Consider the following 27,088-nt stretch of genomic DNA (forward strand, 5'->3'; position numbering starts at 1 on the left):
TTTTTAGCTATACTGCTACAGATCCTGAGTACCAGCCAAGTGTAACAGGATGCAGCAAAGAGGGGGGCCCCAAATAGGGATTTCGAATGGGGTCCAGAATTCAAGGTGTCCAGGAAATATTAAACTAATATATAGAATGTCTTCGCCTCTTTGAGTTGGGGGAAGAGCAGGAATATGCAGAGCTGTTTTGTACAGGCACAGCTTTGCAGCTAACCTCTGGCATGGTCATTTAACATATTTATAACCTTTAACTGGTTTCATAGATATGTTAAATAGCTGTGGCCAGGCCTTGAGCCAGGGGGATGGAAGTGACCTCCACCCAAGATGTAACTGGAGGCAGCTCCCCCTGGTTACAATGCCTGCATGAGAGCTTGGAGAGCCCCATGACATGGGGGCCACACTTGCCCAAAGTCACAATGGCAGCCCAGTAAACTTGAAATGACACAGGAATGCTGGCACTTGAAATGATACAGAAATGATACAGGAATGATTGTAGGAGGAATCAGAAATGGGGGTACAGAGGAAGGTTCGCGTGGGAATTTAAACCCAGACTCAGCAGCCATCTGAGAAGAGAACCACGTGGCTTTGGCCAGGCTGGGGACCCCTGCAGCTTTGGTGAGAGGGAATCACGTGGCTTTGGGACGCTTCCTTTGGCCACGTGGCTTAGGAAGCAACAGAGACTTTGCCTGGAAAAAAAGGGGTGAAAGGACTCTGGCTGGTGGGCCATGAGAAGGTGCCACATGGCTTTGGATTAACTGGAGATCCTGGTAGCAACACAGCTGGTGGTGCCAGGAGCCTGAATCACAGACTTCTGCTTCTTTTCCTGAGGTATGTACTCCAGATTAGGGCAGAGGGAGAAGGAAGGACTGTGTGAGTCTGTGGGTATCCCAAAGGACTTCAATATTTTAATGAAGACATTAGGTCACCACTTTAAGTCTGTATGGCTTTAAATAAACATTTCCTTTCCTTTTCACAAATCTCTGGCATTGACAGACATATTTCCTCTGGGGGCAGGCATAGCAAACCTAGTGGGGAGTCCTTTTGGTAATAGGATATTGTACCCGCCCCCCCCATGGCCCTGTTCTGTAACACACGGACATTCGTCATTAACTCCATAGAAGTTGCTGTGGTGGTTGTGGAAAAGGGGAGATGTGGTTGCCAGCAGAGTGTTGCTTTTATGTCTGTTGGATGTTTATTTTTAATTTCACAAAATTGCATCCTTGTTGTAAAGCAGCCTAACAATAAAAATAGCCCAATCATTCCTTCCCAATCATCTCTTCCACCATTATAGTCTTTTCCCCAGAGATAAGCCCTTCTACTTTGTAACGAATCCTTTCAGAACTTTTTCTGTGTATGTGTATGTATGCATTTGTATGTACACAGTAAAATATAGAGGTTGTTTTGTTTGTCTATGATGTTTTGATTGCAAAAGAAAGAAAACCCAAGTCAAACTGGTTAAACTCAAGTCAAAATCAAAGCAAAGAAGAATTTATAGGCTCTTGCGTCTGAAAAGTTCATAGTAAACTGGTGTCAAGTACAGCTGGATGTAGGCACAAACACCAGGATGTCCCAAAGGGGAGACTTTGCTCCAACCCTTCCCTCTGCTTCTTGCTACTTAGGCTCCTCCTCAAATGCCATGTGGGGGTCAAATGGCTGCAAAAAGCTCATTGTCTGTATCCTACTCCACTCAAGACTGAGGGGCAGAAAGAGCTTCTTTTTCTGTCTCCGCAGCAAACTCACTCTACCTAGTTGGACCCATCAATTATGTGCCCATCCCTTACCCAATTACTGTAGATGGGTGAATACAGTTTGAGAAGCTGATGAGGGCCATCCAGTGCCCCCATCTTGAGCTGTGAATGGAAGTACATCATATGGTCTGAGATTGTTGGGGAGGGGGTTCCCACAAAAACGTTTTGCCAGAAAACAGGCAAATAAATACTGGCCCATAAAGCCAACAGATTAGAATGATCAAAAGTAACTAGTAAAATAGCATGACGTAAAAAACAAGTAAAGCATTAAAAGAAGGAGAAGATGGCTAAGAGAAGTATATGGCATAAAGATCAAAGAATGTAAAACACAAAATTGAATTTGATTGTTAGAAAGTCAATGGTTGTAGACCTAATTGATGTACAGCATAGTGACTATAGTTAACAATTGATAGTAGTTTGTATACTTGCAATTTTTAATAAAGTGTGATAATTGCATAGAGCTGAAATGTTCATACTACCAAAAAAAACTAAGATAACTATGTGAGACAATGGCTATGCTAATAGCTTGATTATAGTGATGATTTCACAGTGTATATGTAAGGACAAACATCACACTGAACACCTTAAATACATATAATTTTCATTTGTCAATCATACCACAATAAAACTGGGGGACAAGAGAGAAAAAGTCAATGGGGCTGCTGAGAATCAAAATGTTGCTTTGATGGTGTTACGTTCGGAAAGACAGCAGTGCCAGAATCAGCGCCCGATGGATCATCCTCGTTTTCTGTACATCTCACACACCATAGCAACATCAGAATAAACATGCTGTGTTGTCAAGAAGTACAAATATAAAGTGTGGGTTCCATGGCTTAGTTATGAGGTATAACAAAATGTGCTTAGTAATTCTCCCCAAATCTTGCCTTTCTCTGACTTGTTCTAAGGAGGAGGAGGATACGGGATGGAGGACGCAGGACTGGAAGGTAAGAGGCAAGGGTGGTTGGCATGCCCTAATGGACAATGCTCTGTACAGGTCTGCTTAGTGCAGGGACAAGAGGCAAAGGAAACACAAGAATGCATGAGGCATGGATGATGTTTTAAACATACTGACCTGCCTACTAATAACCAGCTAGCAACAGAACCTGCAACACAACAAAATACCATCTCCTCCTCCTCTGGGTGGGAAGAGTTGTGGTGCCTTTTCTTCCTCAGAGACTTTTAAGAGAGCGATTTCAATTCAGAGGAAATGTGTGGAAACAGCACACACACACTGCATTTTTCTAGAGGTCTCTTGGTAAATGTAATAAAGGACAGAATAGCTTAAAAGAGTTATCAGGATCAAGAGAAAGGGTGAAGGTGTCAGACATGACTTGAATTTATTTAGATGCTGAAGGGAAAAGAAGACATTGATGGTTCAAAGGCCTTAATAATTGATAGAGCAAAGTCCCATAGAAGGTGTGGAAGGTAGATAGCAAGATCATTAGAGGAGAGGCTAAATCAGCCACAGGAAGAGGAACACTTCTTCCTTCGGGAAAAAGGCAAGCAAAAAAGAATAGCAGGAATGAAGAACATGGTACTAATAACAAGAATGGGGGGAAAGTTCTGTTAAATGGTTAGAGTTGGAGGGGGAGGGGTAAACCTACACATTGTAGGCAGAAAGACCCAAGTTTGCATTTTTGCTCTGCAACCTATTGCACTTGACTATGTGACTTGAGTAACTTATTTCCCCTAAGCATCAGTTCTCTTCTGTAAAAGGGGAATAATGATACTGTATCAGTGTTTGGATGGTTTCAATTCTGAGTCAGAGAAACCCCACGCTCCGTAGCCTGACACACTACAGAAATGTATCGTATTATTGGATGAATCTGAATGTCCAGAGGTGGGCATCAGGAATGGTATGATTGGTCATTGAAAAATGCCATCAAAGATCCAGATTCTATCCTTTCCCCATTTGCTTTTCTTAGGGGGTCAGTTTTGCCCTCTGCTGGCTTCCCTCAAAGTGGTAAGAAGGTTTCAGCATTTACAGGTGTGTTTTTCCAATTTATATTGAAAAGCATATACCCAGTCCCTATGCTCAAATGTAATATTCCAGGTAGAAAAAGACCTCATGACCATGTGTAAAAAATACCTAATAATGCAAAGCATAGTGTACCAAATTGTTGCTGGGGATAAAAATTACAGTGTAGCTCAACTTTGATTGCAGAATGTCAAAATATTGTTTATTGACCCAGATGAGTGGCTGCAAATGATAATAATTCAAAAAATTTAGCTTGGTTTACAATTTCAAGAAATCCTTTAATTAAACAGGATCCAGTAGTCTGAAATAACAGCTGGAAGTATTTGTTTCAAAATCGAATCATTAATGAAACTAACAATAACTCACCTTTTCAAATTGAGAATTAATTTGGTGAGATGCTGGTTCTTCAGCCAGTTTTCATCTTTTTTTTTTTTATCTTCACCTGAGGACATTTTTCTTTCATTGCTTTTGGAGAGAGAGAAAGGGAGCAAGGGATAGAGAGAGAGCAACATTGAACTTTTGTGATCATTGCCTCCTGCCTGCTCTCTGACCCTGAGGGAACCCACAACCTAGGCATGTGCCCAGACGGGAATTGAACCTGCAACCTTTTGATGTGTAGGACAATGCTCCAAGCAATGGAGCTGCCCTGGTCAGGGCCAGTTTCGATCTTTTGGCCAGTGTTGGAAAATACTTTTCAAATGGATTTTGTAACATGATAAGCCCCTTGCTAATCACTTTGTTTTAAATAAATCAGTAGGCTTTACTTTGCATTTTGATTCCAAATTGTAAACTCAATTGTAAAAGTGAATCTGTCTGAAGTTGTCAGCATGGTAATATTATGACTCAGCTTTTTGAAATTGAGTGAATTTATCATGTTAAAACTAAGCAAAATACCCAGCTGAAACAATTTACTTGTATTTTAGAGTTGGCTGATGAAGTTATGCAGATAAATTAATAAATTCCTGTCTCTATAACTCAGGAGAACCAGAACTTTTAATTTGATTTAACACAAATTGTGTAACTCATTGTCCATGTAAGTTACATGGCAATAAGAAACAGCCAGTAGTACTTGCAATGCAAAATACGATGGTTTAACAAAAAATATTTCAGTAAGAGTGGCTGACCTCCATGTTTCCAAAAGAACACAATTGTAATTTCTGTCCAGATTCTCTCCCATAATTTTTACAATATGTACTATGGAATGCTTCTGTATGTCTCAGATACGCTAAATGACATGAGTGATGTGGAACTTGCTTTCATCTCTGATTTTCATGCTAAAAGTCACTAAGTGTGGGATACAGACTCATTACGGTGGAGATAGGAGCCCTCCCTACTTTCTTTCTATGATTTTCTTAGACTGGGGACTCTTAGAAAAATGTGCCTTCGTCAGCACGGTTAAAGAAGTTTTATCTCCAGGTCAGCCCACAATAAAGAAGAGTGTTCTCAGTAAATGAGAGCTGGCCCTGTGTTTTCCTGTTCACCCCTGAGTCTCCAACACATTGCTGAAACAAACTGGGGCTCAAAATATATTGATTGAGTGCATGCTATGAGTATGGAATCTGTCTGACTTGGGTAGATAGGTCATTGCCTTCCACATTTACACATAACATGATGAATGAATGACACAAGTGTTTGTGTATGGAGTCATACGACCTGACTTCGCCCCCATTTGCAGCTCAGGCAGTGCCAGATATTAGCAGATCAAACAAAGCACGTGTTTTTTTGTAAGAAATACATAGCACAGACTACAGACTTTAGCAGAAGTAAATATACTATTTCTGAAGCATTTACTTTATACATCGCACTTCACTTTGCACTCTCCTCAGTGGTTCTTGTTCCCAGTGGAAAAACACTGCATGATCATATAAATCATAGCTGATCATATAAATCATAATGTACCAAACTACTAAAAGTGACAGAATCCTGACTGAGTTCAGGGGAGGAGAGAGAAGATATCAATTTCTTGAAATTTAAATTTTACAAAAAATAAAATAATATTTTTCTCCTGCTGATAACTGTAACATAAAAAAAAAACAAAATTGTTACAATAGAAATATTCTTATTCTTCATTGGCACCCAAATTTTTGATAAAATGTTAACTGTCCTAAAGAATAGGTCATTGAGTTTTCCTTGAGTTTACAATCTACTTAGTTTTTATGTTTATCTGGCCTATTATTGATCACTGTCTGATTTGTCATTTATTTGGGGAACCTTAGGTTACACATTACACAGGGAACACACAGCTTCTGTGCACTACCTCCAAATTAATAAACACTGTACCCAGGTACTAACCAGACACCCGATTACCCGGCCTATCACTCCGTGGTTTTGCATATTGTTCTGGGGAAAAAAGTCTCATTAAAGAAATTGCATAAACCCCAAACAGAATAAAAAAGCATACCTTGAAAATCTTTAAAAAGAAAATCTTGGCAATTTAAAAGCCAGAAGCTAAGTCAATATACATATGAATTGATGATCTGTCATCTTGGAAACTTAGTCCAAACTCCAGATTATGGAAAACAAGAAAAAGACGAACTATTTTAGCAGCTTTTCCTGATACTGGACCACACACACACACACACACACACACAAGAAAGCTTCCAAACATAAAAACGTAAAAAGTGTTCCTGAGAATGTAGTGCAAGACCAATCATGTTTCTGAGCTTGACAAGCTGATATATTTTCATTATTTTCTCTGAATTGTTATAAGACATTTGAATGAGTATAGGAAAATTCAGTAAATTCGTAATTGCCACTGGCTAATGATGGCAGATACTCATCAGGGAGTGATTTGGTATGAAAATAAGAATGTAATGGTGCACTTACAAGAAAAACAAAGCTAATTTCTTTGGTACGATCTTTGTGTTGTAAAACTGCCATGAAATTTCCAGGCAGGAGCCCTGGGGTAATCACAGCCAGAACTTGGGGCCCTGCGGGCTAAGTGTAGACTCAGCTCACCCTTATCATCCTCATGGATGAGAGATTCACAGTGTCAATGAGAGGGGGGAGCAGTCAACTGTTTATAATACTCATAATTGTTAAGTCTTTGTTGATATTAAAAAATAATTCTTTGGGTTTCTGTTATGGTTTAGGTATAAAATAGCACAACTTCTTTGTGTCTTTTGTTTTTAAAAACTTGCATTCTTTTAAAATTATATTCTAGTATCAACCGCATTTTTTTAAGTTTTCAGCTTGTAGCAGACATTTATCATACTTTGTGACCTTGCACTTTTGGACACTCCTTCTCTGTTTGGGGAATTGCTTATAGGTAAATGCCTCACTTTGCCAAAAGAGAAACCAGGCGCTCACTTCCCCAGCATTCCTGGGAGGCAGGGGCAGGTACATGACTGGCCATGTTTAATCTTGGCAACAAGGCCATGGTGTTTTCACCCAGCAGCAGCAGAAGGGGCTTCATTGCAGCGAGCAGTGGAATTACTAGGACGCGGTGGAAAGCCCAGCCTCCAGGTGTGATTTCTGGCCCTTGCAAAATTCTGTGAATATGTGTATGTTATGCCTTGCCATGTGTAACCTGATGCTCCCCAGAGTAATGACAAAACAGACAGTAATCACTAATAGGTCAAATAAATGTAAAAACTAAATAGATTGTAAAACCTCAGAAAAACAAAATTATTTATTGTTTAGTTTTGACAGTCAACAACAGTTCATCAACATTTTGATACCAATGAGGAAGAAGTTATTGTAACAATTTTGTTTTATTTCTGTTACAGATTTGAATGGGAGTACCATTACATCACACACACACACACACACACACACACACACACACACACACACACACAGATAGGAGTTGCGTCCAGAAAATATCCAGCCATGTTATGTGGAAAATTTATTGAAGAAGATACAAAATACAAGAAACATTGTATATAGAACAATGATGCCTCAGTCCCTTTCAACGCAGGCATCTCGGTACCTCACACAGTTCTCCCAGTCACCATCAGCTGCCCCATCATATTTTCCTGAATCTCATCAATCATCGGAAATTCCTTCTCTTTCAAATTGGATTTTAATTTTGGGAAAAGCTAGGCATTACGGGGCACCAAATCTGGGCTGGAGGGGGCTGAATTACCTGGGTGATTTGATATTTCACCAAAAATCTCTGCATGAGACGTGATGTATGAGCAGGAACATTGTTGCCATGAAGCTGCCAATCACCAGTTGCCCATAGAACTGGCCTTCTGAAACATCTGAATATTTTCCACAAAGGAATGTTCAAGCTTAATGCAAAATGTGATGCAGATTCGTTGCTCTAATTGCTCAGCCATTTTGAATGCCATGCCACATAGCACGCCTGTTCACTCCATGGTGTCTACCGCCACCACTGACTGGTACAGTGACGTTGTCATTGTTCACCCATGTGCATTCCAGTCCACTGTCCTTGGCTGCCAGGTTACATCAATGTCATGCAAACCTACCTCAGGAGGGATCTCAGGCTGATCTTGGGAGTGAGGGATCCCAGCCCCACAACAAGTTCCCCATCCTGGGGTTCCAGAGCCAGGTAGATAAGCCCCCATAAATTCTAACTGTGAAAACCAGTGAGGTTTGAGTCAGTGAAAGGAACTACTGGATCCCAAACACTGCTTTTTAAAGGGCCCATTTCTAAGTAAACCATGGGCTAAAGAACTAACAAGAAGTGAATTTAAGAAATGTATTTCTAACTGGATAAAAATACACTGCAGATCAAAATTAGTGAGATCACACTGAAGCAACTATTTGGAGAAATTCATAGCACTAATGCCTTAGCTCTTATTGTTAGATACAAAAAAAAAGGAAAAGCAAATGAAACTTTAAATAGAATAAATGAAGTAATAAAGGTCAGAGTAGAAATCAATAAAGTGGAAGACATAGAAACAACAGAGAAAAATCAATGATACTAAAAGGTGTTTCTTTAAAAAGATTAATAAAATTGATAATCCTCTTACTAGAATGATCAAGAATAAAAGACAGGAGACACAAATTACCAGTATCAAGAATGAAAGAGGTTATATTGCTACTAAGAGAATAATGAAGAAAAATTATAAACATTCTATGCCAAAAAATGATGAAATCAACACATTCCTTGAAATAAACAAATTACCAAATGTCACTCAAAAACAAATAGATAATCTGAATAGCCTTATATCTATTAAGAAATTATTTGTAGTTTAAAACCTTCTCATGAACAAAATTCCAAGCCTACTGGAACTGGTTTTACTGATGAAATCTATAAAACAATTAAGGAAGAAATATTCCACACTAACTCCTTTAGAAAGTTGAAGAAGAAAGAATACTTCAGCATTATCCTAATTAGGAAACCAAAAGCATTACAAGAAAGCTACAAAATCATCGTAGTGATGATTTTTGAACAAAATTTTTAGCAAATTAAATTCAACAATATACTAAAAGGATAATATGTCATGACTAAGTGGAATTAGTTTTAGGGATACAAGGTCAGTTACATTAAAAAATTTATCAATATAATTCACTATTAAAAATTGCTTTTAAAAATTCATATAACCATCTCAACGGAAGCAGAAAAACATTTTTTAAAACACTACATCAATTTTTTTGTAAAAGGAGAAAAAACCTTCAGCAAGCTAAGAATCAAAGGAACTTTATCAACAAAGGATACCTACAACTAGCATCATAGCGATAAAAGGCTGAAGCCCTTATTATTTTTTGAAAGATTTATTTATTTATTTATTTAATTTTTAGAAAGAGGGGAAGGGAGGTCGAACGAGAGGGAGAGAAACATCAATGTGTGGTTGCCTCTCGAGTGCCCCCTGCTGGCGTCCTGGCCCTCAGCTCAGGCCTGTGGCCTGACTGGGAATTGAACCAGCAACCATTTGGTTCATAGGCTGGCACTCAATTCACTGAGCCACACCAGCCAGGGCTGAAGGCTTTATTCTTAAAATCAGAGACAGAGTAAGAATGTTCATTCTGATCACTTCTGTTCAACTTAGTATTGGCTAAGCAGTAAGGGAGAACAAAGAAATAAAAATAATAATAAAACAAAACTCATCTAGTTTGGAAATTGTCTTTCTTCACAGATGACATTAGTCTCTAAAAAATCCAATGGACTCTACGAGAGTTACTAGAACTAATAGAGGAGTTTAGCAAGGTTATGAGGTATACCGTCGTTAAGAAAAATCAATTGTATTTTTACATACTAGCCACAATCACCCAGTATAATAAAATAACAATGAAAAATTGCATAAAAATATTAAATACTTATAAATGAATCTTATAAAAGATGTAAAAACACCTGTAATTGCTGGGAAAAAATAAAGAACACCTAAATAAATAAATAAACAAATAAATATTCTTATTATACTTTCACAGCTTTGAAGATTCAGTATCATTAATATGTTAATTCTCCCCAAGTTGACCAATAGATTGAATACAATTCAGTTCAAAATTTCAGTAGGTTTTTGTAAAGATACTGACAAACCGACTTTAAGTTTATATGGAAATGCAAAGAATATCAAATATCTGATTTCAAGCCTTATTATAAAGCTATAGCAATCAGGATAGCATGGCAATGGTGCAGTGATAGACAGTGGAGCAGTGGTACTTGTCTTGAGTCCAGAAATAGAGCCACATATGTATGCATCACTGGTTTGCAGCACAGTGATAGACAGCTGAGTAGAGAAAGGACCATCTTTTCAATAAATGATGCTGGAACATTTGGTTATCCACATGTGAAAGTTGTTCTTTATATATGATAAATATTTAAAAATATTTTAAAAATACTGATCATTGGATCAAGCAGTTTAACTCAAATCTTGACTAATTCAGAAGTTGTATCTGAATAGGCATACTAAGCTATTAATTAAAAATTGAATAGTTTCTTGTTATAATATTCATGCATTGTAACAAATCCTAAGAAATGAACATACATGCCTTATAAGCAGGATTTCTTTCAGATCAGAAGTAGCCAGAAAAGAATATGCATATCTTAATAAATGCTTAAAAACTATGAACCCAATCATGTGATATAAGTAACCAGTATGTAAGATTTCTATGAGTAAGCTGAAGATTGAGATACCTGTGAGTGAACCCCAGGGATGTTATTTACATAAGGTGTAAATTGCATTGCTATAGGAGTACAAGTAGTCACTCACTGCATAAAGGCTTTTTGATCAATGACAAACTGCATATAGAATGGTGGTCCCATAATATTATAACGGAGCTCAAAAATTCCTATCACCTAGTGACATTGTAGCCATGGCAACATCACAGGGCAACTCCTTACGTAATTGTTTGTGAGGATGCTGGAGTAACCAAATCTATTATAAAGTGCAGAGCATACAATTATGTGCAGCACATAATACTTGATAATAAACAACTATGTTACCAGTTCATCTATTTATTACAGTATACTTTTAATCATTATTTTAGCGTGTACTCTTTCTATGTACAGATAAAAAGAGTTTACTATAAAAACTATGCCCATGTTGTGCCACAGCAGCCTCACACATCTCATGTATACAGTTTCGTGATGGGCCTTTTAATTGCGTCATTTTCCCTTGTGCTTGATTTAATCTCTGGTTTGTGCAGTAACATGCTGCACATGCTGTGGTCTAGCAGCAGCAGGCTGTACCGTAAAATCCTAGTAGTGTAGTGGACTATGCCATCCAGGTTTGTGCAAGTGCTCTGTGAAGTTCTCATGATGATGAAATCACCCATGGATGCATTTCTTAGAATGGACCCCAGGCCATAAGCGGTGCATGGCTGAAGTGCTCAATCTGACCTCTCCATCCCTATCCAGTCAGCCTCAGAGCCCAGAGCCTCGGCTGTGAAACCAACCAGTGATGAAGTTATGCTAAAACATTATTATTTTCTTATCAAATAACCATCTCTCAACTATCAGAAGATTTAGGATTAAGTACGAAAATGTTGAAGACAATCAGAATCACTATATATTTTTTATACTTGTTTATTCTATTATGGTTGTCCCAATTTTTCCCCCTTTGCTCTCCTCCATCCAGCCCATCCCACCTCTTCCCACAGTCGATCCCCACACTGTTGCCCATGTCCAGGGGTCATTCATACATGTTCTTTGACTTATCCCTTCCCCTTCTTTTGACCAGTCCCCCTTCCCTCTGACAGCTGTCAGTCTGTTGCATGTTTTCACGTCTCTGGTTCTGTTTTGCTCATTAGTTAATTTTTTTTATACGATTCCTCTTATAAGTGAGATCATATGGTATTTGTCTTTCACTGACTGGCTTATTTCACTTAGCAGAATAGTCTCCAGTTCTATTCACACTGTTAACATTTCAATGTTATGGAATTTGAGCATATTTGGAATGTCCTTGTATTGAAAAAAAGGCTTTTTAGAGCAACATATGTCAAGCATTTAAATATATTTAAAATTGGTTTATAGATTAACTTGTTTCTGATTTTTTGAAATATATTTTATTGATTATGCCATTACAGTTGTTCTATTTCCCCCTTCATATGTTTCTGATTTTAAAGTAAGACCTCATTAAGTACATATATTGAAACATTTAAGAGAACTCAAGAATCAAATTATTTAAAGGCTTAATTTAATACTGTTATTAAAAAAGTTTTAGATACGAGTGAAATTTGTTTAAGTCATACAATCAAAGGATGTAAGGAGGAAATTGAATATTTTATATTTATAAATATAGTTTAAAATATTAAATGGGACCTATCAAACATTATTCAAAAACTGCTAAATTTATTAGACTTTAAATTAGAATAGGTTTATATGTTCAACTCATAACTTTAAAGAAGAATCTTGACAAACTGAATTTCAAATTTTAATATCAAAATAGATCATTGGATGATCTCTTTTGCACTGAAAATCTGATCGAAGGGTATAAAAATCTTACATTTAAGAAGACCTTCCTGTTTTCATTCTGAAATTCGTCCCACATTCCTATTGTCTCTTAATTCTTACATTTTTAGCTTATAATTATCCTGTCATGGATTTTTCAAGAACATACTAAAAATTGCAGAAAGCTACGTATGTATACATGTGTGTTTCTTTTTATTAGACTTTGAGCTTCAGGAAAGCAGAGATTTCTCCTTCTTTTTTTTTTCTTTTGTCTTCTATGGACTTGGTAGCTAGCTTGGCACAAAACACATTTCCAGTAGGTACTCAGTGGGGTTGTGGTAATATCCGTTGAATGAACTCACTTGCTTTTCCTAAGTAGAGCCTTTCCCCAGCCCTTTTACACAAAGACCCTTGGCTCTTGTGAGCACTTCTTAGGAGGTTCTTGGGTATCTGACCCCCGCCTCTTATGTTTGGAAGGAGCTACTCTGCTCAGGTTGTTGGGGGGCCTTTACCTACAGGGACCAAAAAATCAGATAATTGTTCTCCATGGTCACTGGCAGCCAGACTGTGTCTTGCAGTCTGAGTTAAACCAGAAATTCACGAAGAGATTGGGAAACATACTATGTTTGCAAAAGGCAGTCTTCGAACAGATGTTTGCTTATGTATTACACATATTACACCATATAATTTCACTTTGTTTATTAATTCATTCATTAATTAACTAATTTTTAAAAGATTTTATTTATTTATCTTTAGAGGGAAAGGGAAGGAGAGAAGGAGAGAAATATCAATGTGTGATTGCCTCTCATGTGTCCCCCACTGGGAACTGGCCTGCAACCCAGGCATGTGCCCTGACTGGGAATCGAACCGCGACCACGTGGTTCCCAGGCCCACGCTCAATCCACTGAGCTACGCCAGCCAGGGCTAATTTAACTAATCTTTATTTTGTGCCTATCATATACTCAGTACCATGACTGGACTCCCGGCAGCAAAAGGACACAGTCCCTTCCCTCATTTCTAGTTGTGAAATTCATATCTAGTCTTAAAAGATAAAATAGTTGCAAGTTTTGATGTGTGTTCTACAGAAAACAAGTATAAGTTTAGCTGAGATACAAATAGTGGTAGTCAGTGGCCGTGGGGTAGCACTGGGATGTTTAGGGCTTTTTAAAATAGGGGCCATAAATAGGTCCAAGATAATATTTCAAGCTAAGACTAAAATATGAGGAAGAGCTAGTCGGGCAGAGAAGAAGGAAGATGATTCATAGCAGAGCAAACAGCATGATCAGGGGACCTGAAGCTGGGCAGCGTTTGTCATGTTCAAATACCTGAAGGAAGATCATGTGACCAGAGCACAAGTGTGTCCCCGGGAAGGTGAGTGGGAAGGAGTTGATTATGGAGAAACAGCGAGGATGAAACCCATGGAGGCTCGTAGAATGAGTGTCATCCACTAGTAAACTTTAAATAATTTTTTGTTGATCCTTCTTGATGTGTTACTCCTTCCCTTGATCTTTTAAAGTCTAGAATATGATGGCAAAATTTTATTTGTCTTTAATCTTCACATAACATTCTGCTCTTGCCAGCACTTTGCTATTATATAGTAATTATAATTATTCATTTTTTCTAGTTCAAAATAGCTGATTTAATTTTAATTTGTACTATTAATTCCGTTACCATCTCTAAGGCTTTTAAGTGCTTGCTTCTAAAATAACTCCTCTAGTACACTTTTCACCCATTGGTATTTTTGACTATACATTCTTATATTTTTCTCCTGTTCCATTACTTCTCTAAGACATATATTTTTTGCTTATTCTTACAAACAAGCCATTGTTTTCACCAATTAGCTCTCATGCCAACTGTAGCTTACCATGACATTACAGATAAGAAATTTTCAAGAGTAGTTTAGAATTAAAAAAAAAAATCATTGCTATATTTTGCCTCTGAATTTCCTCATGCTGTCTTTTCTTGTTATTCAAAGAAGTATAGAATTGAGTGGATTTCGGAGATTCTTTAGTTTCCACTTTCATTTTATCATTAAGTTCTTTACAGTTTATCACTCATTATGCAACGTTTAACAATGTAATGGTTCCATTTAAAATTTTTTTCTTCATTTAAAATGGCCTATCTTTTCACAATACTTTACAGAGTTTATAGCTTGGTATTATAAATGTCCTTGTAGGCTTTCTTAGCAAAACTTGAAAGTAAGTTATTAAAAAAGCATACACATACAGAAATGAGTATTAATCATCTCTAACTCCAAAAAGTAATAAAAAACAGGTATTTGCATTGTTTAATTAAAATAGGTCTTCTTTTTATACTCTGCCATGCTTTGCAAAGCTGTCCAGGAGACAGATAAAAGGAAACCAGTTCTGCGTCCCCAGTTACCTGCTGGGATCCTCCAGTCACTCTGCTCTTAGTTCAAGGCTGAGCGGAAATCTGCACATAATCCTCCTTCATCCTTCCCTTCACTCACCAAGGCTGTCCTTTCTTGTTTAAGTAGTTGAATGACCCAATAATGTTTTCCAGTTTGAACATGTTTAAACATAGCCTTTGCCCCTGGCTGTCTAACCTGTTACTGAGGATAAATGCCTGAGCTGAAGTTCAGAGAAATGACATATATGCTGATCTGCATGTTACCTTGGAGCTAGTTTGCTGGCAGCTGCACTCCCTCCTGGCACGTGAAAACGGTCTAGTTATCCCAGAGAAGCAGGCCTTCATTTCAGCAAGGGAGTGCGTGAGTGAGGCTTTGGAATCCCTCCATAAACCAGTTTTTCTTACTCTGTTGCAAGCTCTCAATATATCTGCCCCAAGCAATATTACTAGCTACTTACAAGAGCAAAATCTTATTGTTATGATGCTACAGAGATTCTATGATGAAAATAATGAATTTTTTAAAGGTATCTTGGGAAAAATAATATTTCATTCATGAGAAAACTCTTCATAGGAAGAAAATACTCCTGTATTTAAAAAATTTTTTTAATGTATTGATTTTAGAGAGAGAAACATGGAGGGCACAGTCCTCTTATATATGCATTCATTGGTTGAAAAACTCTTATTTGTAAGAGTCTGTCAATCACACTATGTACTGGATGGGGAAAGACCATCGTTGATGCTTTCTGCAGCTGTTTTTCCTGATGACAAGAATACAATGCCAGATGTCTTGTATTTCCTTTTATCTTATGCACTGCTGCTTTCATACGTGAAATTTCTATGGACTTGAATGAGTCCATAGAAATCCAGAATAAATGTGTGTAAGGAGAAAATAAAGATTGTCACCAGTCTGCAAAACAAGTGTATAGTATATACCCATACATTGCAGCCCTACCTTTTGCCTTCAATATACAGCTTCAGTACACACAAAAGAGGGAAGTTCATGTTGATTAATATCAATAAATTGTAAATTAACCGTTGTTTTAAAAAATATGTCTACAGGGTAGTACATAGAATGACACCAGTGGCTCTGAAATGAAAAGTCCAGTTGTCTCTCTTCCTCTCTCCCTATTTCTCCAAGTTCTCCCAGGGCTGTGCCCAGGAGTGAAGAATGGCAAGCAGTGCGACTGTTGGTTGTTTTGCTGGTTACTATCAAGGCTGGATTAACTGTGCAGCTTCAGGGGCCTCCAGGTCATGTCTGCCCCAAGGCAGTGGCCCAGGAATGGATCCAGGTTATGTGAGGCTTAAAATGTATACATCTTGGGGGAAGAAAAACTTTAAGAAAAAGAATGCAAATTTACAAATACAAAACTGCTAGGGTTCTTCCCAGTGCTTGTCAGGAGCCCCTTGTCAGTGAATGTTTCCAAAGGCTAAAGTTTGCTATTTCAGGGTTAATCTGCCTTTGTTTGCCATTTTTAGACTTAACAACAGCATTAGACAGCATCTATTGATTGCCAACTCAGGAACATGAGACATTTCGGGCACCTACCAACCTACCAATTTCTCTTTCACCCATCTACCTTCTAGTTTTTAGAGTCGTGTTAATGTTATTATATTGATAGTTAAAGTTTATGACAGTCACTATGTTTCCTATCCTTTGTAGATTCATTCCCAGAACCAGTAAGCAGCAATACAATATTGCTATATAAATGATATTTTCTGTTGAATCAAGAAATGTGGTCAGATGCATAAAGAAATAAAAGCAATCTTGTGTCATTTAATTTTTCTACTCTAAGGGGGATCTTCTGGCATCTTGGATTTATGATATTCTTAATTTTTCTCTATTTTTTAAAAGTTCTTCTGGATGAGATTTAGCTGATCCTATTTCTTGTATTCTTATTTTATTTTTTGTATTCCTTTACATGCTTCCTGTATTAACTCCTCAAATAATTTTATGTAGTTTTGTAGAGTTCGTGATATTCTTCAAAATAAATGACTTGACAGAGAATTGCTAGTATCAGAAAATGTTTTATTCATTCATTCATTTACTTTAATATAGAACAAATTTGCATGTCATCCTTGCGCAGGGGCCAAGCTAACCTTCTCTGTATCGTTCTAGTTTTAGTGTATGTGCTGCCGAAGTGAGCACCAAAAACGTTCTTCATGAACAAATTTCAAAGATAAGTTTTGTTTAGTTATCCCTTCTCTATGTTACCATAATGATATGTATTTTAAGGAGAGTTTCACAGAAAATTATAGGAATGAAGAGAAGCAGGGTGGATAGGCATGGAGAGGTAACTTTTAATTCATCTCCAGGTGAATGAGACCATTCTGAGACAGAGTTACCTTTTGTAATCACTAAAAGGCATGCATTTATATGCATAAAAGCATACAGGAAATAGTAGATGTTAATTACACTCTTCAACCAGAAGAGTTACTATTTTCTAAAAATACAAACACTTTTTCTAAAGGGTTTTTCTTTCTTTTTGTTTTCTCAATTTTTGGTAAGAACAACCATCCCTTCTGAGCAAACAAATGCTCTAAATTTGTACCTCAGAATGACTTCACCAGTAAAATAAGCACTTTAATGATTCGATATACAAAATAATTATACTTTCTTATTGAGATTTTTGTGAAATAAAGTGTGCTCTGCAAGCTGAAGAAAATAGATCATTCTACAATGAAAAAATATTCAAAGTACAGCAGCATTTCCGTCCTTGTGGGTGCACTGCAGGACCCCCATGGGCCGGAGACTGCTGAGAGCACCGAGCCCTGACCAACTCCTTCAACTCTGCCAGAAATGCAGTGGCAGCTGATTGACCAGCAGACACAGACTCTCCAGTAGTTGTTGTATTTTTTAGTCAAAACCTATTCCTGAACTGTGTAACCACCCTCTAGTTGCAGTAGATGGCTTGCTGTCACTCATTTCAGGGAGCTCCTTGGCCAAGCCTTCAATGCTTCCTGCCGCAACATGGTGCCATCGAGTGGAACACATTTTCTGTTCATGTCTTCCATTCATAAATGCAATGTTTTCTCCATGTTAACTAAGCACTTACCATGCACTGTAGCCTAACTTTCATAGTTTGAGGTGTGACAGCAAAACTAGCACAAATTCCATTCCCTTCTTCATAATTTCATGGATAGAAGATCAGTCCTTACCTTTTATCCCAGCTGATTTTTTTTCTTTCCTTACTAGTTCAAGAACTTTCACCTTTTCACTTGAAGGAAGCATTTGCAGCTTCTCATTGGCATATCTGAATCACCGGCATCTCCACTCTTGCAGGTTGGGGCCATTATTAAGTAAAATAAAGGTTACTTGAACGCAAGCACTGTGATACTGAAACATCCGTTCTGGCCCGCAAGATGACTGACGTGTGACTGATGAGCAGGGAGTGTCTGCAGGGTGGAGATGCTGGACTCACTGAGGGATGATGATTCACACCCTGGAGGGACATCGAGAGGTTTCATCGTGCTATTCAGAATAGTACACAATTTAAAACTTAAGTATTGTTTATTTCTAGAATTCTCAATTTAATATTTTCAGACAGTGGTTAACTGCAGATGACTGAAACTGTGGAAAACAAAAACAATAAAGGGGAAACTACTGTAATACATGTACATCGTCTGATAAGAGATTATATATCGGTCCTGACAATTTCCTTAATATTGTCAACAATCATTAATGATGATGACAGATAAGAATATCACTCAGCAAGGTTTCATATATTTGTGCAAAAATAACATATTCATGACTTATTCATTATTCTGTGGGAATCCAATGATCCCAGCTCTTTTCCCTGTGGAGTCAAAATTGGGTCTGCATAAACACAGGCCGACATGATCAGTGTGATTGTTTTTTATGTACTTATTGTTAGTGTGAAAGCTGTCCAGTGCAAAAGTGCGTGTTTACAATAGTCATGAGTGGGTTGAGGCAGGATATAAGGAGAAGGCTTTGGCAATCCCTGATCTTCATTTTTTACACCTCGTTTACCCAGAAGCCCACCCCTTACCACTGCAATCCATCTTAGTACATTTTTAAAGTCTATCCATCAATGTAGTACTTAGCCTCGTGCTAGGTCACATGAGAAAACCCCATAGAATAATAATAGAAATGCCCAAGTAGTTTACATTCAAATAGGGAGGCAACATTGCTTAGAGGGAATTAGAGGAGACTGGTGCGGAATTGTGTGGTGTGGACTCTCAGTGCAATAGGTATTTATAGAAAGAAAAGGTCACTCTCAGTTGCGTTATGCATAATTTAGGGTTCTTTGATTGCTAGCAATAGAAACTGACTCTGCTTAATGTGAGAAATAAAAGCTTATTGGAAAGAGACCATGGTATCCTTGCAAAATCTCCAGGAAGACTAAAGAGCTGCCCGCCAAAAGGCTGAGCTGCCTGAACTGCTTGATTGTGTTGTAAGAATTCTGCCCCCAGAATGGGTATGCTCCATCTGTTTTCCATGTTGTGTCCCTTCACTCACAGGCCAAAATTTCTGGAGGGAAAACTTGACTATTTGAACAAGTCAACTGACAGCTCTATGGCTACGGTAGACTGGGGCACCTTGATCTACAGCCCACAAAAAACAATACAGGGACCTCAGACGCGATAGACAGTGGTGGAGTGATACAAAACAGCCAGTTGTTTGAAAGCAACGGTTTATGAATCACCTCTCTGTTCTTTATTACACTTCTGTTCTTAATTTGGAATCACAAAATGACAATCCAAAGAACCCAAATCAACATACATTTCCCAAAATATTTAAAACTTTACATTGAGTGATTTATTTTACTCTTTCAGATGATAGTTTGAGAGCAACATGACTAAAATGGAAAAGGGACTGTGGCTTGGATAAGTTGTTTCCTAAACCCCCAGTTTCCCACCTTGTAGAATTACTGTGCAGATTAAGGCCAATTCATGCTGGAGTCTATCACTCCAGATGCACAAAATATGTGGAGGCATTTTTATTATTATCAGATGAGCAAATCCATCTAAAATAGGCACAACTAATGAGATAGATAACATTCCACTCAAGTAACTTTTCTTAGGCTTCTGTCTGTACTTGCTAAAAATTATTAATTTAATACATCTCCTTTAAATCTGTATTGTATAAGAAAAGGTATACATTATATAAATAGAAAGAAAAATATATAGGAATTATTTTTTAATGATTTATTGGAAGAAAATTTAATTTAATACAGCCTTTTTCTGAGACATGTTCATCTGTTTTTGTTTGGTTTTGTCTTTAAAAAAAATTTACTGTACTTTTTCCATTACCATTTAGTCGCCTTATAGCCCCACTCCTTCTTTGTGTTTGAGGATTATTGATGGTTTGTGGTCAAGTCTACAAAAGTAAAACATGACACCAACTGTTGCATGTTATACTCATTAGGCTATGACCTTCTTCATTGTTCTGTTACCACATCAAATGCTACATTCTACGTACCTCATTGGTGGTAACCTGTACACTGTTATGTTTGAATACTGAAAGTCTTGAAGTCTAATAATAGGCAAAAAAAGATATTGTGTGGTAGTAATTACTACTGATTTTTACATTGAGGAGTTAGAGTTCCTGGTACCAAATGAAGGCAGGGTGACATGTATTTGGGACCTACAAGAAGCTTAGAAGTGGCTCACTGGTGTCTCTTGGTGCTACCAGGACCAGTGAAAATTGTGGAGGGAAAATTGTCGCAACCACAGCCTGTCCAGCACAAAAAAATCAAGGGTACAGACCTCTTGGGGATGAAGGTCTGTGTCACCCCAGCAGGCAAGCAAACACACCAGTGAAGGCACAGGTCTAGGGTGAGAGAAGCCTAAGTCAGGACTGGGGAATAAATAATGCCTGTGATGGCCTTGGAACCAGGTACTGAGTGGTAGGCACAGAGAAGGATCTGTATTAGAACAACTCCTGTGCCTCCTCTAATTCTCTTACTATGCTGTTAGCTGTGGAGACTGGTTCCCATGAAGACTTCAGCCAGACCTATTCAAGTGCAACCTGATAGCACATTGCCTCTGGCCAGTGCTGGGTACCTCTCACTTCCTGCTAGAGGGCTTCTATTGCGCCTAGTCTTTGGATGTCACAGGACTCCCAGAATTCCTTCCTTCTTTCCTTGCTCCCTCCCTCCCTCCCTTTCTTTCTTCCATTTATTTACTAAAGAAGTTGGGTTATTTGTTATATAGAATTTTCCACAATTCTGGAGCTGACTGATTGTTTCCTCAAGATTCATTTTAAATGTCTACCTTAAAATATAAGTATACATCCTCTAAAACATTCGCTCTGCAAATTGTGCATTGCTGATTACTCTGGGAATGATTTCTATCTGTTTCCTTGGTGCTGACTTTCTGATTTCTGATTTGAGTACTTTGCATTTTCTAATGTGTTGAGGCAAAGGCAAACTCATTTCCTGTTTACTTGGAGGAAAGACTGACTTTATTATATCTAGCTGAAAGTGTACTTCCACATAGAGTGGTATTTGGTTATTTTTGTCATGCCTCATATATAATTTGAGGTGTCATATGAATGTTCACACAAATCAAGAATTAAAAAATAATGTATAAAGGAATTAAGGGCAAAAAAACCCCTAAGGTAGGAACAATAAATGCAAAACTTCAGGTGTCACTCTGAATGGAATGATGGGCACCAAGATGCTTTGTGTAGGGGTTTATGGAGGCAGGTTTAGGTGTAGGAAGGGATATGTAGAGGCAGGTTTAGGTGAACAAATGAGGAGTATCTGAGGCCTGAGTTTATGTTTGGGGATGTGGGTGAGATAATATCAAAGATTATTTCATGGGGATAGTGATACTCCAGGTTATTTTTAATGGATGAGGGAAAAGTAAGAAGAGTATTCTAAGGAAATGAAAACTGCATTATATACTGGGGGAAATCTACTAAGTTTTACTTGGCTGGAATGCAGAGTGATTATTGGGCACAAAAAGAGTGGAGGTTATAAAAGTGGAAAGCAGGTGGTATTGGGGTCTGTAGGCACATTTAAACGTTATTCTGTTATGTAGAAGCATCAGTGGATTTTTAGGTAAAGGAGTGAGGTGACATTTTGAACTAGGACAATGAATCTGGTGCAGTGTGGAGAACACAAATTGAGTGACACAGGCTATTGCAGTGAACCTGTTCTGAATGTGAAGCACAGAGTGGTGAGAGAGACTGGCCACCCATGGGTGCAGGGCGATGTGGTAAGTGATGGGAGGTGGGAGGGGAGGGAAGAGAAGTCATCGGTGGTGCCAGGACTCGAAGAAGTGGGTAAACAGTGGCGACTTTCACTGAGATAGAAAATATGTAAGGAGGGGAAGGTCAGGGAGAAAACAAAGAATTGTATTTTGTAATGGAGTTTGAGAGGCACTGTCCAATGATAGATGTTTAGTAAGGAGTTGGGTACACAGGCAACATCAACACTTAAGAAGACAGAGAAAGAAGACTCTGCAAGAGAAACTGCAAAGGAGCAAGGGGTGTGGAGAACTGAGAGGAGCAGTGTTACATGGGCCAATGCAAGAGAGTTTCAAGAGCAAGGATCCGTAAACCCATCAGAGGCAGAGAGAAGTCATGTAAGAAAAGAGAAACATATCCATTGACCGGAGTTGTCTCGGCACAGGCAGTTTCAGTAAAAGCAACATTCTGGTAGTTCAAGGCATGAATTGTTGTGAGAAAGTAGAGCTGGAAGGTCAATTTCTCTGTGAAAAAAAATTGGCTATGAAGTAAAGTGGAAATCTGAAACACTAACTAGGTGGGATTATGAGATGTAAGAAAAGAGATTTTGATGTTTGATTTTTTTTCTTCTCATAGTGTGAAAAGGCTGAGTGGAAAGACCTCTGAAATTTGAAGGTAACAGCACAGAAGGAAGTGATGGATAGCAAGCTCCTAAGGACCACAAGGGCACAGATAAAAGACCCAGGCATAAAAATGGAAGCATATGAAAGGAGAGGAAAAGCAGGAAATTCTGGCTTAATTGGATAATTCTCTTAGTCACGTTGGTGGCTATGTTTAGACCTGTCTGATATGGTCAGGCGAGCATAGCCTTGAGCTTGATGTCTTGTCAAGAGAGAAGAAAAGGTAGCAACTGGTACTACAATAAAAAACACAGTACAAGGGTTATTGATTATAGATGTTTTTGTTTAAATATCCTGTAATGACTTTGTCAAACACTTCCAAAGAACTATTAATAATCTTACCAATTAAAGGAAAACACTTTCATTTTTCCTTAATGAAAATGTGTTCTCTGCCACAGCTGCTATTATCTTACAAACATCTGTCCATGCCTTATGGAAAAGTTTGTTTTTCAAATAAAAATAGAATAACAAGTCTGACATTTGATAAACTTAATATGCAGTCTATCTCATGATGTATCAGTGAATCTGAATTTATTTTCAATTATGAAATCTGGATGAAAATCTTTGGGTTGTGGAAGGAAATTACAATTGTAAATCAATTTTAAATACAGTTTCATAAAATGTGAATTTATCAGTAGGATTGCTAGTTTATCTCATCTTGTGACAATGTTCTGTATTAGAACTGTGATTTTAGTTTAATAATTGAGGCTACATGTATATTTAATTATATGCTTGAGTTTCTGATTAAATTATTTATATAAAAGTAATTTGCTATGACGGTCACAAAAGGATGTGAACATACTTAATCCCAGGGAACTGTACTCTTAAAAATAGTAAATTTATTTTATGCATATTTTGCCACAATAAAAAGTCATTTGCTATATAATTCAATACTCTTTAGGTTGGACAATTTCTTTATTGTGAAAATGAAATATAGTGAATTAAATACTTTGATGTTGCAATGAAAGGGTATTTGATTGTTAAAGAGTATTTAGAGGAAGGTCAGAAAAGAATACATGTTTCTACTCATGTATTACATCTTTATTACCCTCTGTTGGTGTTCTTTAAGAGAATATATATTTAAAATATGAGGACTATAACTTAAACAGAACATATTTTTCCACAAGTTAATCGGAAAGGCTATGAGAAAAAGCACAGAAGTTAACCAAGAGGCCTACTTGATTCCTTTCCTTGAAAGCTTTCTCCCCTTATCTTGGACGGTAATATTGTTGGTGAGAATACACATTGGACGCAGTTTGGGTTTGCAAACCAGATATTTGAGATATGAAGTTGTCTTAGTCCATTTGGACTGCTGTAACAACCCTACAAAAACTACATAACCACAAACTTATTAGCTATGGCTTTCCATGTCTCCAAGCCCCAAATTTTGCCACGGGTAACCACTGATCTGCTGTAAGAACTACAGATCTACAATCTTTATAGACCTATTCTGAGTATCACGTGCAAATGGGATGATGTAATTAATATGTGGTCAGACTGGTATATTTCACTTAGCATGATGGTCTTAGGTTCATCTGTGTGGTATGTACTGGTACTTAATTCCTTTGTATTGCCAAATAATATTCCACTTATGGATATGCCACATTTATTTATCCATTAATCTGTTGATGGACATTTGGGTTGTTCCTACTTTGGCTATTATGAATAATGCTGTTGTGAATACTAATGTACAAGTTTTTGCATAGATACATGTTTACATTTGGGGGGGTTCATTTTAGGAGTGAAATTGCTGGTAACTCTATGTTTAACCTTTTGAGGAATCTCCAGAGTGTTTTCCAAAGTGGCTGTACCATTTTGCATTCCTACCAGCAATGTGTGAGGATCCCAGTTCCTCTGCATTCTCACTGATGTCTGTTCTGTTGTCTTGTTTCAGCCATTCTAGGTAGCTGGAGGTGATATCTTGTTATGATTTCAATTTATTTACTATCGATGGCTAATGGTTTTGAGCACCTTTTAATGTGTTTACTGGAAATTTGCCTATTTTCTTTAGGAAAAGTTTTTCTATATTCTTTTAAAATTTTTAATTGGGTTATTTGTCTTATATTGAATTGTAATAGTTGTTTATATATGGATACCAGTTTCTTATCAGCTATATGATTTGCAAATATTTTTGTCTTTTTACTTTTTAATAGTATCCTTTAAAATACAAAACATTTAATTTTGGCGAAGTTAAATTTATCAATTTTTTTCTTCAGTCATTTGTGCTTGTGGTATGATATCTAAGGAGACTTTGTCTAACCCAAAATTATAAAGATTTACTCTTATTTTTTCTTCTAAGAGTTTTATAGTTTCAGTTTGTAAATGTAAGCTTATGATCCATTTAATTTTGTGTGTGTGTATATTGTGAGGAAGGCATGAAATTTAATATTTTTGTATATGTATATATAACTCTCCTAGTATCTTTTGTTAGAAAAAAAACCCCTATTTTTTAAGAGTATATTGGCTCTTCTGAATCCCTTGAATTTCTATACAAATTTTAGAATCAGGTTGTCAATTTCTGCAAAAAAGGCAGATGGGGTTTTGAGAGGAATTGGATTAAATCTGTAGATCAGTTTGAGAATTAGCGCTGCTGTGTTAACAGTATTGAATATTCTTAACTATGAATGTGGAGTGTCCTTTCACTCACTCATGTTTTGTAGTTCTCGGTACATACAAGTCTCATTTCTTTTACTAAACTTATTTCTAAGCATTTTATTCTCCTTGATCCTACTATAAATGGAATTGTTTTAATGTAATTTTGAGATTGATTATTGCTAGGTATACAGCACAATTGATTTTTGCATATTGATGTAATTAACTAAAAAACTTAGTTGATTCCATTTCGCGTGGATGGTTATGAAGTTACATGTTTTTGTGGCCATCTTCATAGTCATAATCACTAGAAATTTGAGTGGGCTTCATAATAACTTAGCAGACTGCCTAGCTGCCTTTCATATAAATCTTGCATCTATCTGATGTACATTGACACAGCCTTACATTGATGCAGGAGTGTACTTCCCAGTCATAGAGCTGCCATTCTATGTGGGGGAGTCAGACAATAAACTAGTAAGTGTCGAAAAGGACAGTGGAGCAGTCTAAGGGTTTAAAGAATGACAGAGGTGAAGCTGTAGACTGTGGTCAGGAGAGGTCTTTCTGTAAGGTGATATTTAAATGCTAAACCTAAAAGAAAAGAAAAAATGAACCATGAAAAATCTGTGAAGGAAAAAAAAAGCCCTGTGGAGAAAGAATAGAGAGTATGAAGACCCACTGAGCAGAAGTGTTCAAGAACAATAAGACAGCATTAGATTTGAGGAAGATGAGCAGTTGAGAAAGTGATAGGAATTGAGATCAGAAGGATCAGGGAATTCTACCTTGCTCTGCATGAGATAAGGAGTCTGTGCAGTTTTGTGTAGAATCATAACATGATCTGATTTCAGGTGTTATAGGGAGATCGGATTGGAAAGCAACAGGTAGGAGGCTGAGGCAATGGCCTTGTAAAGTTCTCAGTGTGTAGTCTGGGGAGATCCCAGGAGGATCCCAAGAACCTCTCAGGGATCCATGAAGTCAAAACTATTTTAATGATAAATAAGTAGATGTTATTTGCCTTTGTCCCTGTATTGACATACTCACTGCTGGTGTTGAAGCAATAAGGACTGACACCATAGACACTGTAGCACAAATCCACAGAGGGGCACCCAAATCTGCTAATAGCCACCAAAGTCTCCACAACCACAGACTTACCCATAAAAGCCTATTTCAATTAAGTACATCCTTGACGAACTAGTAGAAATTGTTAATGTTATTTACTCTCAACACTTAAGAACATGTCTTGTGAAGAAATAGGAAGTACACATAAAATTCTTCTGTTATTTATAAAATTATTATTTTTATCTTAAAGAAAAGCATTTGTACAAGTGAGTTGCAAGTGGAAGTGGCCATTTTTTTTTTTACTGAAGACAACATATTTAAAAGAACACTGAAAAATTATGTATTCAGACTAGTGTGTTTGCAAATATTTCCTCAACAATGAACAAAGTGAATTTGCTCCTTCAAGGAAAACAACTGATAGTATTTGTTGCCCATAATAAAATTTGAGACTTGAAGGAAAAGTTAACAATTTTGAAAAAGTGTGATGGCAATTGTTAACCTGGTACATCCCAATAGTTCAAACATTTTAAAAACATTGTTGGTTACATGTAAAACTATGCCACTCTTCTAATTAATCTTTTGAAGATATAGTTATTATTCACAAATATGTTAACATGTTATGTTTTAGTATTGCTATTTTTCAAAGAGTTAGTAAATTAAAACATAGACTTTCAGAAAGACGAGTACTACACGACCCCATTTATAGGAGGT

The 27,088-nt window shown here is 37.3% G+C and overlaps 1 non-coding gene across 1 annotated transcript; it reads right to left on the minus strand.

The window, feature by feature from the left end:
- Positions 1–16,935: 16,935 nt before the first annotated feature.
- LOC119045137 (U6 spliceosomal RNA) lies at positions 16,936–17,042 on the minus strand. The gene has a single exon (XR_005081738.1). It is a non-coding gene; the product is annotated as a U6 spliceosomal RNA (small nuclear RNA).
- Between the last annotated feature and the right edge of the window lie 10,046 nt (positions 17,043–27,088).

Source organism: Artibeus jamaicensis, unplaced genomic scaffold (assembly GCF_021234435.1).
Source record: "Artibeus jamaicensis isolate MK-2021 breed Jamaican fruit bat unplaced genomic scaffold, CSHL_Jam_final contig_233, whole genome shotgun sequence".
NCBI lineage: Eukaryota > Metazoa > Chordata > Mammalia > Chiroptera > Phyllostomidae > Artibeus > Artibeus jamaicensis.